Source organism: Nelumbo nucifera, chromosome 1 (assembly GCF_055504915.1).
Source record: "Nelumbo nucifera cultivar China Antique chromosome 1, China Antique-T2T, whole genome shotgun sequence".
Classification (NCBI taxonomy): Eukaryota; Viridiplantae; Streptophyta; class Magnoliopsida; order Proteales; family Nelumbonaceae; genus Nelumbo; species Nelumbo nucifera.
In genome coordinates this window covers 89196577-89211274 of record NC_142649.1, presented here as the reverse complement: position 1 = coordinate 89211274, position 14698 = coordinate 89196577, and the positions used below count along the sequence as shown (strand labels likewise).

The following is a 14698-nucleotide window of genomic DNA, read 5'->3' as shown; positions in this document are numbered from 1 at the left end:
TAGATTAAGGTTGTGTTTGTTTGAGAGAGAGAAGAGATTCAATATCTACTATAAAGTGTGTTTATTTATTAATTTTTTGTTCCGATGTTAACAACATATTTTTTGTTTTAGATTTGCCAATTTGTAACTTGATCAGATATCGAACTAGGCTTGTGAGATGGAAACACTTGTGAATAAAACATATTCCAATATCGAACTAGGCTTTGCTTGGAATAAAACATATTCCAAAATAAAACATGGAAACACTTGTGAGATGCTTAACAAATTCACTGTCGATATCCAAACACTAACATAAAACATCAACACCCAACTATAACCAGATCCTACAACATAGAGCAAAGTGACACTAGGTACAACAGGAACAAGCATATGACTCAAATATCCAACTCATTCATAGCCGAAGAAATCAAAGGGCCAGAACTAAGGAATCAAAGACAAGGGCCCAACCGATGATAGAGGCTCAATTTCTCTCTTGGGAATTCCAGAAGGAAGTTGATGCATTTGCTAGAAAAGAAGTGGCGGCTAGGAAACGTGTAGAAGATATATAATAGTGCAATTAAGCAGTTGATAAACAATTTATTGAAGAAGAAAAATGTCTAAAATAATTTTACATCTCTAGAACAGCAAAAATAATGCATGAGAAACATCTGCACTGAAGTATAACTAGAAGACATGATGTGATCGAGTTGTTCATGTATGGCAGTACTATTACCACTATGCTCTATCTCCGTAGGAGCATTGCTGTAAAACTAACTGAATCTTTTCAATCCAATACCACAAACTCCAAGGCAGAGTGGAGTAGCATAAGAGTATATCAATTAGGACCTTCAAATTAGAACAAATGGATAGGGAAGAATAACCAAGTTCCTAAAGCAAACCAGATTGAAGCAAAGAGAACATCACTGTGATGATCCCTCAAAATGCAACCACCACCACTAGTCCTAGGTTACCCTACACTCGCACCTCTGTGTGCGAGTTTCCCTCTCGCGTATGCAAGTCTCCCCCACTCCTCTCAGTATAGGAGGCTTTTCCTTTTTTTATTGTTCTTGGTGTTTGTTAGAAATGGTTTTGTGAAAGAGTCTGGTGTTAGTCCATCCTTTTTACTTGAGGACAATGCTGTTAAGCAAGAGTTGGCTCCATTTCCATGTGTTGTGGATCTCTCTTCGTGGCATTTCTGGGAACTGTTTGTAAGCCAAAGGCCTCTCAAAGAACCATTCAACCTAAAAACTTAAGCTATTAAGTGATCAGGTTCTTGAATAGGTTGATATTCTCTAACGCGCCCCCTTACATGAAAGCCCATTAAGCTTGAAGTGTGAATAAGCACAGGCCTACCCATACCTTGTGCTGAAAGTTAATTAATTATAATGGGGGTAACGAGAATCGAACACTATACTACTTTGTCAAAGTGGCTCTAATACCATCTCAGAGAACCATTCAACCTAAACGTTTAAGCTGTTAGATGAGGTCCTTGAATAAATTGATATTTTCTAACAAGACCTGGTAGAGTCAATTAATCAAATTGAGTGTCACAACAATGGACTTTCAGCTCCTCTCCGCTAGTCTTTTTGGTTGTAATCTGGGAGTATTCTTAATTATGACACCCTTTAATGGGGATGCATCTTCATTCACGGTAGTTGCAGAGATTATTATTATAGGGGACGATGCTAGTACAACTGTTTTATACAACACCAAAGAACTCGATGATTCATCTCCTTCAATGAATGGTGGAGCTGCAAATATTAGTAAATTTCTTGGCTTTGAATATGCATTACCGACTCCTCAGTTTGCATTTGTGATCAAGAAAATTCTAGTTGCACGAGATAACGCCGGAGATGCTATTGTTTTTTGTAACGATTTGCTTTAGAACAATTCGTCTTCCTTGGCAAAGAATGCTTGCACAAATGATGTTAAAAACTTAGCCAGCTCTACAAACAGTTTTGATGTTATTTCCATCTTAAACTTAATTGAGACCTTTGTTTTGAAGAGTGATTATTATCGTGGAACCATGCAGCTACACTCCTTTGGCAACTATTACTATGACCTTTATTATAACTAGCAAGAGTGCGTGCGTTGCACGTTGGAGGTTATAATGAAAATGATTAAAATATAAAAAATTAAAAGGAACTAGCTCTTGTCTGGAGGTTCAACCGTTGGAGTGATAATTGTACCCGGATGATAATGGGGCTCAGAAAAGTGATAATTAAACTAGGGTCAACAATGTTTTAAAAACATTGGGATGGAATAGTATGCTACAAATGGAAATGATATCTAATTGTCCGAATTTCAATTCAACAAATTCTATCCGGTTAAGGAGGATTAAATTGTTAAAATATTCCATTGTTGAAACCTCTCCTCGCATGATGTTTGGTAATTGCAATCCAGTCAATTATCTTGGGTCTTGTCCCTAGGCCGAAACTAAAATCAGAAGAGGTCAAAACATAAACATAAATGTAGATATAGATTTTACACTATGAGGCTATTTGGCTAATATCTAAGGGTTGCAAAATGGAAACTGAAATATAAACACATGTTTGAAGAGGTAGACACTAACTAATATTCCTTTGAAATGTAGATTTCTACATTTAAAGAAAAAGAAAACAAAATGAGTAAAAACAATTAAAATTGAAACAAATGAAAAACATATGCAACCTACAAAATACATAATTACATGCCAATCTTGGAGAAAGATGGAAAAGGAAAAAAAAGAGGGAGATTGAATCAGAAGACGGATGGTAAGCTTCCTCTTAGAGGGAGCCTTTTCTATAATTTGCTTATATAGATCCATGAATGCAGACCCATTGTGTGAAAATAATCTTTGAAGACTGACTAGTGAAAGCTTGCTAAAGCTAGCAACTGCAAGGTCAGCTTGGAGCAGCTCATACATGCATATTCAAGTCAGAGCCAACAGGACATGTAAGAGACGTATTGTTAATTCAATTAACATGGAAGTAGTATAGAAATCAAATAAATAAAAAGGGTTCAGCTAGCCGGAATTTTAGCCTACCTTCAGTATGTCTAAGTGTTCCCTTGCCTCAAAAGGTGGCAACTGGCACCCCATAAAGGAATTCATAGCACAACACGCCAAAGCTCCAGATGTCCACACTTGCATCATGATCTACACTTTCAACTATAATAAGAACCCAACCATGCAATCACTTCAGATTCATGCTAAGAAGGCAATGAAAGGTCTAAATGTATTTGCTCGAGTCTATTTTATGTTCGGCAGTTTTTCATAGCGTCTCAAGCGGTGCAACTGATAACCCAGAATAGTTAGACCAGTAACCAATCCGTCGAAATCTAGTTCCAATGATGTTAATGACATCATATGTAGGACGAACAAGATATCAGTTTGGATTAAACTTGATGGGACCAGTTAAACCAATCATATTGTAGGTTGCATATGTTTTTCATTTGTTTCAATTTTAATTATTTTTACTCATTTTGTTTTCTTTTTCTTTAAATGTAGAAATCTACATTTTTAAAGAATATTAGTTAGTGTCTGCCTCTTCAAACATGGGTCTGTATTTCAGCTTCCATTTTGCAACCCTTTGATATTAGCCAAATAACCTCATAGTGTAAAATCTATATCTATATTTATGTTTATGTTTTGACCTCTTCTGATTTTAGTTTCGGCCTAGAGACAAGACCCAAGATAATTGATTGGATTACAATTACCAAACTTCATGGAAAGAGAGGTTTCAGCAATAGAATATTTTAACAATTTAATCCTCCTTAACCGAATTGAATTTGTTGAATTGAAATTCGAACAATTAAATATCATTTCCATTTGTAACACACTATTCCATCCCAATGTTTTTAAAATATTGTTGACCCTAGTCTAATTATCACTTTTCTAGGCCCCATTATCACCCGGGTACAATTATCACTCTAGCGGTTGAACCTCCAAACTAGAGCTAGTTTCTTTTAATTTTTCATATTTTAATCATTTTCATCATAACCTCCAACGTGCAACACATGCACTCTTGCTAGTTATAATAAAGGTCATAGTAATAGTTGCCAAAGGAATGTAACTGCATGGTCCCACGATAATAATCACTCTCTGAAACAAAGGTCTCAATTAAATTTAAGATGGAAATAACATCAAAACCGTTTGTAGAACTGGCTAAGTTTTCAGCATCATTTGTGCAAGCATTCTTTGCCAAGGAAGATAAATTGTTCTAAAGCAAATCGTTACAAAAAACAATAGCATTTCCGACGTTATCCCTTGCAACTAGAATTTTCTTGGTCACAAATGCAAACTGAGGAGTCGGTAATGCATATTCAAAGCCAAGAAATTTACTAATATTTGAAACCCCACCATTCATTGAAGGAAATGAATCATCGAGTTCTTTGGTGTTGCATAAAACAGTTGTACTAGCATCGTCCCCTATAATAATAATCTCTACAACCACCATGAATGAAGATGCATTCCCATTAAAAGGCGTCATAATTAAGAACACTCCCAAATTACAACCAAAAAGACTAGAGGAGGAGGTGAAAGTCCATTGTTGTGACACTCAATTTGATTAATTGACTCTACCAGGTCTTGTTAGAAAATATCAACTTATTCAAGGACCTCATCTAATAGCTTAAACTTTTAGATTGAATGATTCTCTGAGATGGTATCAGAGCCACTTTGACAAAGTAGTATAGTGTTCGATCCTCGTTACCCCCATTATATTAATTAACTTTCAACACAAAGTACTATATAATACCAAAATTGATATACTTTTTGACATTTATTATAAATGAATAAAATGCATAAATAATTCGTATTATTATAGTATATTTCTATATAATACCCTTAAACTGGACACTTAAGAGACTCGTGCACTACAAGAAAATCGATCTAAGCCGGTGGTCGCATGACCACCACCGGCTTTGATCTAAGGCGATGGTCTTTAATCCGCACCCTAAACCTCTGCCAACTTAGGTCAAGACCACCGCCTTGGGTGGTCGATTCAAATTGCTCTAAAGTGGCGGTCATACCGAGCCACCAACTTAGCATTAATCGGGCGGCGGTTTAGACCACCGGCTAGATACCAAAAAGACCACCGCCTTAGATTCCATCAAACTCTCAGGTGGCGGTCCGAACTACAGGCTTATATGCTAAATGACCGCCGCCTTATGTGTTGTTTGTAGCAAAACCGACAATTTCATGACCGCTAGCTTAGATTTTTTTTTCATTTTTTATTTATTTTAGGTTAATTTTAACATTTTTTGTCATGTTGATAGCTAAGCCAATAGACATATCTCCAACATATTCCTATTTTTTTTCAAAAAAAATGCATATACCCACTTTATTGCAGCATTTTTGTGGTACCTGAATTTTTTAATGATTTAGCATTTTCATACCTGTGTAATACAGCAAAACTATTTGATAAAAATATTTATAATGAAATCTATTAATTCAAAGATTATATATTAAAATATCCAAAAGGCATTGTTCAAATACAATATCCAGTTGACATATAAATAATATAAGAACTTAAAAAAATTAATCAAATTCTCTAATAATGCAACACATCTTCTAATGCAAATCCACTTAACATATTGGTTGAACATGCAAATTAAAACATATAAATATTAGAATTATATTCAAGTATTTCAACTATAAAGATAGGAATCGTAACTAAAATCTACAAGGGCTGAATTCTAAGCAATTAATTGGAATATCAATAGTAGTTCAAAATATTCTATAGCATCCATAAGGGCATACTAGCATCGCATCACTTATTTTCGATCTATTTTTGATATGCACACTTCTACAACCCTTGAAGCTAATAAAGACATCAAATCATTCAATTGAATAGAACCAAGAAATTAAATTAAAGGGCCTTCTTACAAAGCAACCTTGTTTACTTCATTTTACATTCACCCAACAATGATAAAAGCATTCAAAGACAAACTAATATTGCTTCATGGTTTAACTTATCAAGTAGAGGGCCTTTTCCGAGTCGTACCTAAACTGGCTTTGTTACATCTGCTTTGCAAAGCCTCTATTACTAAATTGCCATCATACATATTTCAATTAATGGTGTTCAAGGAACTATTTTCAAATTCTGACTTGAATAACCCGTGCACCTTGCATCTAATAGCATCCAAGAGTATAGGCTTACAAGCAAACCCTTTGCTTACCTTAGAAAACATGTCAATTAATTAAGTCTTATTTTAGTTTTCAAACTTAATATAGTTTTGCCGGGTATCCTCCCAAAGAACTTAATATGCCTTAGAAAACTTAATATAGTTTTCAAACATGCCTCAAACTTAATAGGTCGAGTCCGGATCTCCTCCCAAAGAAGTTTGTATCGACACATCTCATGCATGAAGGATAACCTAATGGGTCAGGTCTAATCCAATTCTGGGTAGATCTGAACCTCACTGATAGGTAAATGTGCAGAATCAGTTATGAATTGGGTCTGTAATTAGGATTCTCGGGTCTGACCCAGATATAATTGACAATCATACTTCTTAACTACCTGTAATTTGACAATAAACCTACTTATTTGCTAAATTAACATCTTTGGAGATCATAGTATGGCAATATTACAAATATATCAAGAAAAAAATAGGTATTAGACAAGACCCTATATCCACTTATATGAGTATAGTGCATGAAAGAAATCCATGTGGCAATACAAAAGAAGTCCTTGTGTTTTCTGGGTAAAAGCCTAGCTCAAGGAATTAGTCCTCATCATTCTTTTACAAGACATATAATAATGATGTAAAATTTGTTCATCATCATCAGTGCCTTATCCCAATTATATAGGGTCAGTTATATGAATCCTACTTTGCCAATTTCTTCTATTAAAAATTCATATCCACTGTTAATGTAATATTAGTGCTTAAACCATTTCAGATCAAAATAAGTTATATCATCATACTTTGAAGCTTAATGAGGAATGAACATGAAAAAGCATATATAAGAATGAGATGACACAGTAAAGAGAGTAAATCATAAGTTATCAACCTGATATAAAATGGAGCCTACCTCTTCTACTTTGCATATTTTTATTCATTATTGCTCATAAAAGACAATTCAAACAATCCATGGCTTTCTTGTAATTAGATTTTGATAGTTGAAGTATTGAAAACAGATGAGATGACCATACTCGTATCCATGTTTGGGATTTTAGGAAATAAAGAGGAATCCCCATTTACCATAGCTGAATAAACTTTCAACTACCAAACTGAATAAACCTATCACTTTTATGATACTAGTTAATTCATTATACCATTATGATACTAGTTGTTTAAAAAAGCAAAACAGAAAAATATTTGATGGGAAGAAATAAATCAAAGCCCTCCTGCTATAAAGAGAAGCACATTTATTTGATTGAAGAAAAAGTTGCATAGGAAGAAATGAGATGGGAAGTGAAATTAAAGAGCTATAATATTTTGTAGATTCAACATACTTGTTTATGATTCAAGAGTATAGATAATCAGTATGGAAGTGCTCTTAAGTGAGCTTTATTAGTGCAATCAACTTTTAGAACATGGTATGCTATGTGGCCAAATTCATAGTGAAATCAGTTGGTTTACTCTTCTTCAATTTCATTTTCAGAGAGAGAGTTTTCTTTTCTGCAATTTCATTGCTAGGAAAGAAGATAGTGGTAATTGCTACCCTAAGTTAAGAAAATATGGTATAGTATCAAGGAAGCATGGCAAAGTAGGTGTCCATTTTGTCTATCAAGAATAAAAAATAGATTAAGTAGTTTCTTGATGTCTTTTTTTTTAACAAGGAAGCAAAGGAATTGTTCTGCGGTGCTTAAAGAAGTTAATGTCCAAATCATAGCTGAAGCTATGCTAAAACAATGTTCTCTCCAAAGTCAAGATGATCATTGATCCAAAGTCATTGCTAGACAAGAGGATAACTTTGTAAAGATGTTTGCTATCCATAGAAGGGGTCACTTGAGTGAACTTGAGGTTTGAAACAGATTGTACTACTCATCATGGCCTCATACAGAAGGTAGCTCTAATATAGACCCCAACAGATCCTTTGGGATCCACATAAGAAATACCTAAGTTTCTTAAGAAATTATCCTATAGAGACTTTTGAACCTCATATCAGATGAAGCATTTGTACTAAAATTGGATGAAGCAAACCCATCACACACTAAAGTGCAACACTTGTTTCTTTGTAGATTCCAATTCTAATAAAAGGCAGCCACAGGTGAATAGTATTATTGATCATGTAAATGGAATGGCAAAGCAAAGACAAACAAGGTAAATGGAAAAAGAGCAAGGATATGCACCTTTAATTTTATTAACCAACCATTTGGCTCCCCCTTTAATATTGATTGACAATGGCTGTAATATGTAAGAAGTTGGTGTTAGTAAGTATCTAACAAAATGATCTATGTTATATTGCTAATGCTAAGCAAAACCATAGAAGAACCAAAGAAGAAAACAACTAAAGTGGCCCACCTTGTTCCGAACCAAACCCAAGACTAACCTAAATCAAACCCATATTGGTAATGAATTGGACCAGATTAGGGAAGGAACATTCTCAAATCAGAGCAGAAATACAAAGATCAGGGAAGCAATACTTTTGCAACTTCTCAATTTCAATAGTTTCAAGAGCCTTGTGCTATCAAACTAGAAACACCAATCAACTTGAGTGGTTTAGGCCTACCATGGGTCAAATGCATAAGCAAAACTGCATTAAACAATTAGAGAAACAACTAGAGGAAGCATGGTTACAAAACATTTTTTATCAGTAACATGGTTGCAAAACATTTGTCTCCCATGTTTACCTCTTTTGCCTTGGGATGGTGAATCAAGACCACCTTCTACCATTTTTGGCAGATTTCCATTATTCAGGGTGTTTGGTGCTTCTTCATGGGGTCACTAGGACTCTCTTGAGACCTTCGTGGACATGGAAATAAATCGTGGTAGAAAAGGATATAGAGGAAATACATTACAAAAATTTACCCAGTAGGCAATTTTTTGGGGATTTGTGAGAAGAAAGAAATAGTAGGTCTTTGACGGGGAAGTCAGGCTCCCCTCCCCATCCTCATGGACATAATTCTTGATTCACATAACCCTAGGAGGCTTTACCTAAAGAGATGTTGAGGGACATGTCATGGTGGATTTAATGTTAAAGCTCAATTATTGGCAAAATATGAGACTTCATAGATTGTAAGATAGTAGCTTTATGACATTATAAAGATATCCCCTATTTATGCATATCATGCATACATGCTACAATCAAAATGGGGAAGCATTATATAATACCCATAGAAAAAATGCAATATTAGAATTCACCTTTTTCCTTTTTTGATACTCAAGACATGCCTCGCCTTTATAATGAATGCAATGATATAGTTCCAATAAGAATTTAAGCGAAAAAAATGCAACCAGGACCAAAAAGATAAGATTTGGGCTCAGTTGTAAAGTGTTGATGTTTGAGATAAGCTGTTTTATCTCCAATTGTTCTTATACCATTTTCTCTTTTAATTAACGAAAGTTACAGTTATTGATATTTAAAAAAAAAAGATAAATGGTTATGGTATTGTGGAATGAAAGAAACGCCAGAATTTTGGCTGGCGAACAATCAGAACAGTATGTGGTAGTATAGGAATATGATCAGGGAAATCATAAGTCTAATGGGGCAAATGAGTACGAGAGCAGAATGGCTTCCTCGAGCTGCAAATAGTATGGAAATATGCAAACAAATATGCTAAACGTTTCAAAAGTTGCGAGCAAATATGCAAACAAGATAACACAGACTCAGAGACATGCTCCATTATCACTATAGCAACAGTATATTTCTTACCAAAAAAGAAGAAAAATATTATAAAGCCTATGAAAGGAACAATAAAAGCACTCAATCACCACAAAATAAGGATAATAGAAAAGAAGTTTGGGCAAACCCTGATGAAAAACCCTTTGAGTTCAAATGCCTTGCAATATAGCACTCAATGTTAGCGAGATGTCCAATGCCTTGCTTGGAGAATTCATTAAAAAACATTGAATCAACAACAAGCAGAATATCCATTTGCTAACAACAATCACAATCGCATATTTGTAGTCTTAGTCTTTTAAGAGAAATGGACCAAAAAAGTTAACAAAAAAGAAATATAACTGGAATGATTAATGCAAATAAATAAATACTCAACGAAAGATCAAAAAAAGAGAAGAAACAGGAGGGAGGAAATTATAATCTATACTGAAATTAGGGCTCTCGGTTGCGATTTTAGCTGTTAAAAAAAAAAAAAAAAAGAAATCTCAAACTAGATGTCAAGAATGTTTGGCCAGGTAGTTTATTCACACTTCAATCTCCATGCTGCATATACCTCTAAGTTTTTCCCTCCGCTTTCACAAAATTTTGGATTTCCCTCCCTCAACGATCGATTCACGCAAATAGAGCCACCAACAATGGAACAGAGCTACCAATCGATCTCTTCACGTCCCCAGTCGAACAACGAAGGAATAGAGCCACCAATCAATCCTTTCGCATCCTCAACAAAAAAAAAAAAAAAAAAACAATGGAACGGAGCTACTATCTATTGCATTCTCTTACTGTCAAGCAATCTATTGCATTCTCTCGATCAAAAAGTGTCTTTGCGCCTATCTTGTTGAACGCAGGACCAGAACGAACGCGGGAGGCGGGAACTTTGAAGTTTTAGCATTTAGGTTTGGGTTTTTCGATTTGTCGAGCAAAATATAATGGTTTTACACCGGTTTAAATCAGGTTTAAAAATAAGCCGTCGGGCCAAACGCCAAAAACCGCCGCTCAATTTTTAGTTTTCATTTTTAAGGGTGGTTTCTAATGCAGTCAAGTCGGTTGGGGTAGCTTGTCTCAACTGGCAGGGTGAGTCTCAAAGTACATGTAATGTGGATTTGATTGAAACCATGAACCGAACAATTTTCTACTTATGCCCTGGACCTTGGAGACAGATGAGCAAAACTGAAAAATTACACATAACCCCTACACTCGATTATGGTACTGCACTAGGTCTTGGATTGGGTTGTTTTTGATATGCCAATCAGTGAGAGCCTTAGCGGGGGTCAAAACTTGGGTATGTTGGAGTAGTCTGAGAATTCACCTAAGTAGATGATCATAGTGATTGAATCAGCCCCTTTGTTGGACAAAGTGAATGATCGGGGAATGCATTATCTTTGACTATGCACTCTCTTTGACGGAAACCTAAACTGCCGACAGTTGATTTCAAATTTGTTGAGATTTGTTTTGCAAAATATATTTATATAGAGATATACATATATATTATAGTTTCACAAAATGTTTGCAAAAAGGTTTTAATTCCCAGGATCCATGTGAGCAGAGATGCAACATTATACCTTGCAGCCAAGGGAGAGGTCCTCCCTTGTCGGACAGTGTTTGATCATTATGGGCTAAGAGGTTAAGTGTAAGACTATTTAGGGCTTTTACCTAATGGGCTAATCTCATTAAAGTCCATAGTCCTTAGGCCTTCATAAAGTGACTGAACCTAGGGACCATTTAGTGTAAATGTTGGGCCTACTAAGAACCCATACTGATGGGTTTAGGGGTTTACTGTCTAAAGCAGTGAATTCGGCCAGGCCTTGTAACGGAGGCTAGGCTGAACCTATATAGCTTTTGTGGAAATCAATGTTAGGGTCCCACGCCATACAAAGAGAGCCAAACTAGCCATCAATTAAAAGGAAGTGAGCCTGAAAGCTTAATGGGCCTAAAGCCCAATTCAAATTAGGTTTAATGAGATTAATTAAAAGGGCGAATTTGGGTTTATATCTGGATAGGGATTAGCAAGAGGATAAGATAAGTCTTATCCACTTAAGAGTTCATATCTAAATAAAGATTTGGATCAAAGAACCTTTTCCTAATTTGATTAGGAAGATGATCTTGAAAAGAAATGAATTAGGAGGCCGAATTCTACAGTGATATCATTCTTTTCTGCAATCTGCTTTCTCACTCTACTATTGCCGCCCTATCTTGTTCGATCTCTAGTTTCTGGAGTGATCAAGATTGGATCTTGATATTGTTTCTTGCTGGAAGAAACAATTTGAAGTTGTACTCACATCCCTGCGTGGTTCTTGTTGAATAATTGGAATTCTTGCTGAAGAATCTATTTGTTGATCCTGCCTCACCCTAAGTTGTGTCATCTTCAGTGGATGAAGGATTTGGTGAACTCTTTGGGCGTGAACACTTGCGTTGGAAACTACTATTCATTCCGTATCAAGTATATCCCTCCCTTAATATTGGTTTTACACTTGGTCCGGTTTGTTTCAAGAACGAACCATGAAAAATGCAGTTTTTCTAAATCAGGGAATAGGATTTCCGGAAGGGAGACAGAAAATTTTTGAAATTTCGCCCAGCTACCCTGCATGGTTCGGCCATCCATAAGATGGATCTCCCTTTCCTTCAGTGGTATCAAAGCCAGGTTCAAGTCTTGAACAAAATATGAACCATATCTAAACCTACGCAAATGGGCAGAAACTGTTCTATCCGATTTGTGCAAGTTTGTAGTTTTTCTAGGAATTGGTTCCCAGTTTTTGGGCATGTAGTTCTGTCATTATTTATTTATTATTCTTTAATGAAAAGCTCCAAGATTTGTGCACCCTACATTTTTTTCATTCTATTCATTTTGGTCTGTAAATATTTTTTTTTTATTTTTTGACAAAATGTATAGGATTTGATGTGATGTAATTAATAGAGAATTAGGTTTTTCTATTTTTTATGTCTGAAGACTTGCTAGAGCACGTGGAGGAAGAGAAAATCTTTTGTAGTTAAAGAAACTGCAATATGCAATTTGTAGATATCGAATTCACTATCTACGATTAACCCTATGTTTTCCAGGTTTGCAATCACACGTACAACCCTCTAATGTGTTTTCTTGCTGATTCTTGATTGTCTTTAATCGATTGTAATTAATTTCATATCACAATCTTGAATTAAATCTTGAATTGCACACCAAACCCTAGGCCGATTTTCACTTGATTTTCGATGGAGTTAATTTTCTTACCCAAATTCAGTTATGGGCCAAGGGTTTAATGGCCCATTACAAGATCTAATTCGGCCCACCCTGTAAAACCCAGTTTTGTTAAATTAAAACTGCATTAGCCCTATTTCAGCATAAATGCTATATGGGCCAAACTGCCTTTTGCAGTTCAGCCCATATACCTAGATAATGTTATATGATAATATTATGGGCTTTAATGGGTTGATATTGATTTAACTTAATTAATTAAGGGTTTTACAGTTGATTTAATTGATTGGATCAATTATGTGATTGTTTATGCATGTGATGTGTGATGTGCTACGTACATGGGCCATAAGCACTTGGCCCATGTTCATTCGTTAGTGGATCTCTGGGCACACCATGAATGAATGTGAAGGTGATGGGAGATCTATCATATGGATGGCTGAACCATGTAGGGTGGTGGGGCAAAATTTAAGAAATTTCTTTCTTCCATCCAGGAATCTTATTTCCTGATTTAGAAAAACTGCATTTTTCAAAGATTGTACTTGAAACAAACATGACCAAATCTGAAACCAAGATTAGGAAGAGGAATACCTGATACGTAATCCACACAAAAAACTCCTCCCAATGTAGGTATTCACACCCAAAGAGGGTACCAAATCCTTCCTCCACTGAAAATGACATAGCTTAGGTGAGGCAGGATCAACAAGTTGATTCTTCAGCAAGAACCCTAATTCTTTAGCAAGAATTGTGTAGGGATGTGAGCATAGCTTCAAGATTATTTCTTCCACTAAGAAATAATATCAAGATCCAATCTTGACCACTCCAAGAGGTGGAGATCGAACAAGGGGCGGCAAGAGTAGGAGGAGAGAGAGATGAATGTAGAAAGTAGAGGAACTATGTAACGTTTTTCTAGTTCACCCCCCTTTATATAGACCTTAAAGAGTTAATCTCCTAATATGATTAGGAGTTTCTTGATCCAAATCTTTATTTAGATCTGGACTTTTTAAGTGATAAGGCATATCCCTTATCTTATCTGCAAATCAGGATCAACCTCTCCTAATCCAATTAAAAGTTTCTTAATCCAAATCTTTATTTGGATCTAGACTCTTTAAGTGGATAAGAGTTATCCTCTTATCCTTATCTGTTGATCCATACCTAGATTCACCCCTATTTAATTAATCCAATTAACCCAGTTCGAATTGGGCTTTAGGCTCATTAAACTTTCAGGCTTACTTCCTTTAATGCTGACTAGCTTGGCTCTCTTTGTATGGCGTGGAACCCTATCATTGATCTCCACATAAGCCACATTGGTTTAGCCTAGCCTCTATTACAAGGCATGGTCGAATTCACTACTAAATACAGCCTAGCCTAACATGAATCAAATATGTACTTTACAATAAATGTCATAATGTACATCAAGTTGATTGGAACTAAGGGCATACACTGTCTAACAACTCCCAATTGCACTTAGGTCCAATCGGGTACAAGCCAGAGTTCCATACTTTCCACGTGTTTCTCAAACACTTTTTGTGTTAGTGGCTTAGTCAATGGGTCTGCCACATTCTCCACTGATGCTACCTTTTAACATCAATCTCCCGTAGATCCAATGTTGTCACACAACAGTGGAATGGGTGATGTGTTGAATTCCAAATTTTAGAATGAACACTTTCATTCATTAGGCAGCCCCGCTTACGACAATGTGCTCGGCTTGGGTTGTGGACTGTTATTCTTACTACACAAGACCCGATCATGAAGATGTAACCAAATGTAGA

General features: G+C 35.6%; 1 long non-coding RNA gene across 2 annotated transcripts; it reads right to left on the bottom strand.

The window, feature by feature from the left end:
- Positions 1 to 10: 10 nt before the first annotated feature.
- LOC104587928 (uncharacterized) lies at positions 11 to 10651 on the bottom strand. 2 transcript variants are annotated; one of them, XR_733685.2, is made up of 3 exons: positions 10299 to 10648; positions 8256 to 8310; positions 11 to 3127 (listed from the first exon to the last, which is right to left on the bottom strand). It is a non-coding gene; the product is annotated as an uncharacterized LOC104587928 (long non-coding RNA). The 2 variants fall into 2 exon arrangements; XR_016076384.1 differs by lacking the exon at positions 11 to 3127 and having other exon boundaries at positions 3135 to 8310; positions 10299 to 10405; positions 10526 to 10651.
- Positions 10652 to 14698: the final 4047 nt, after the last annotated feature.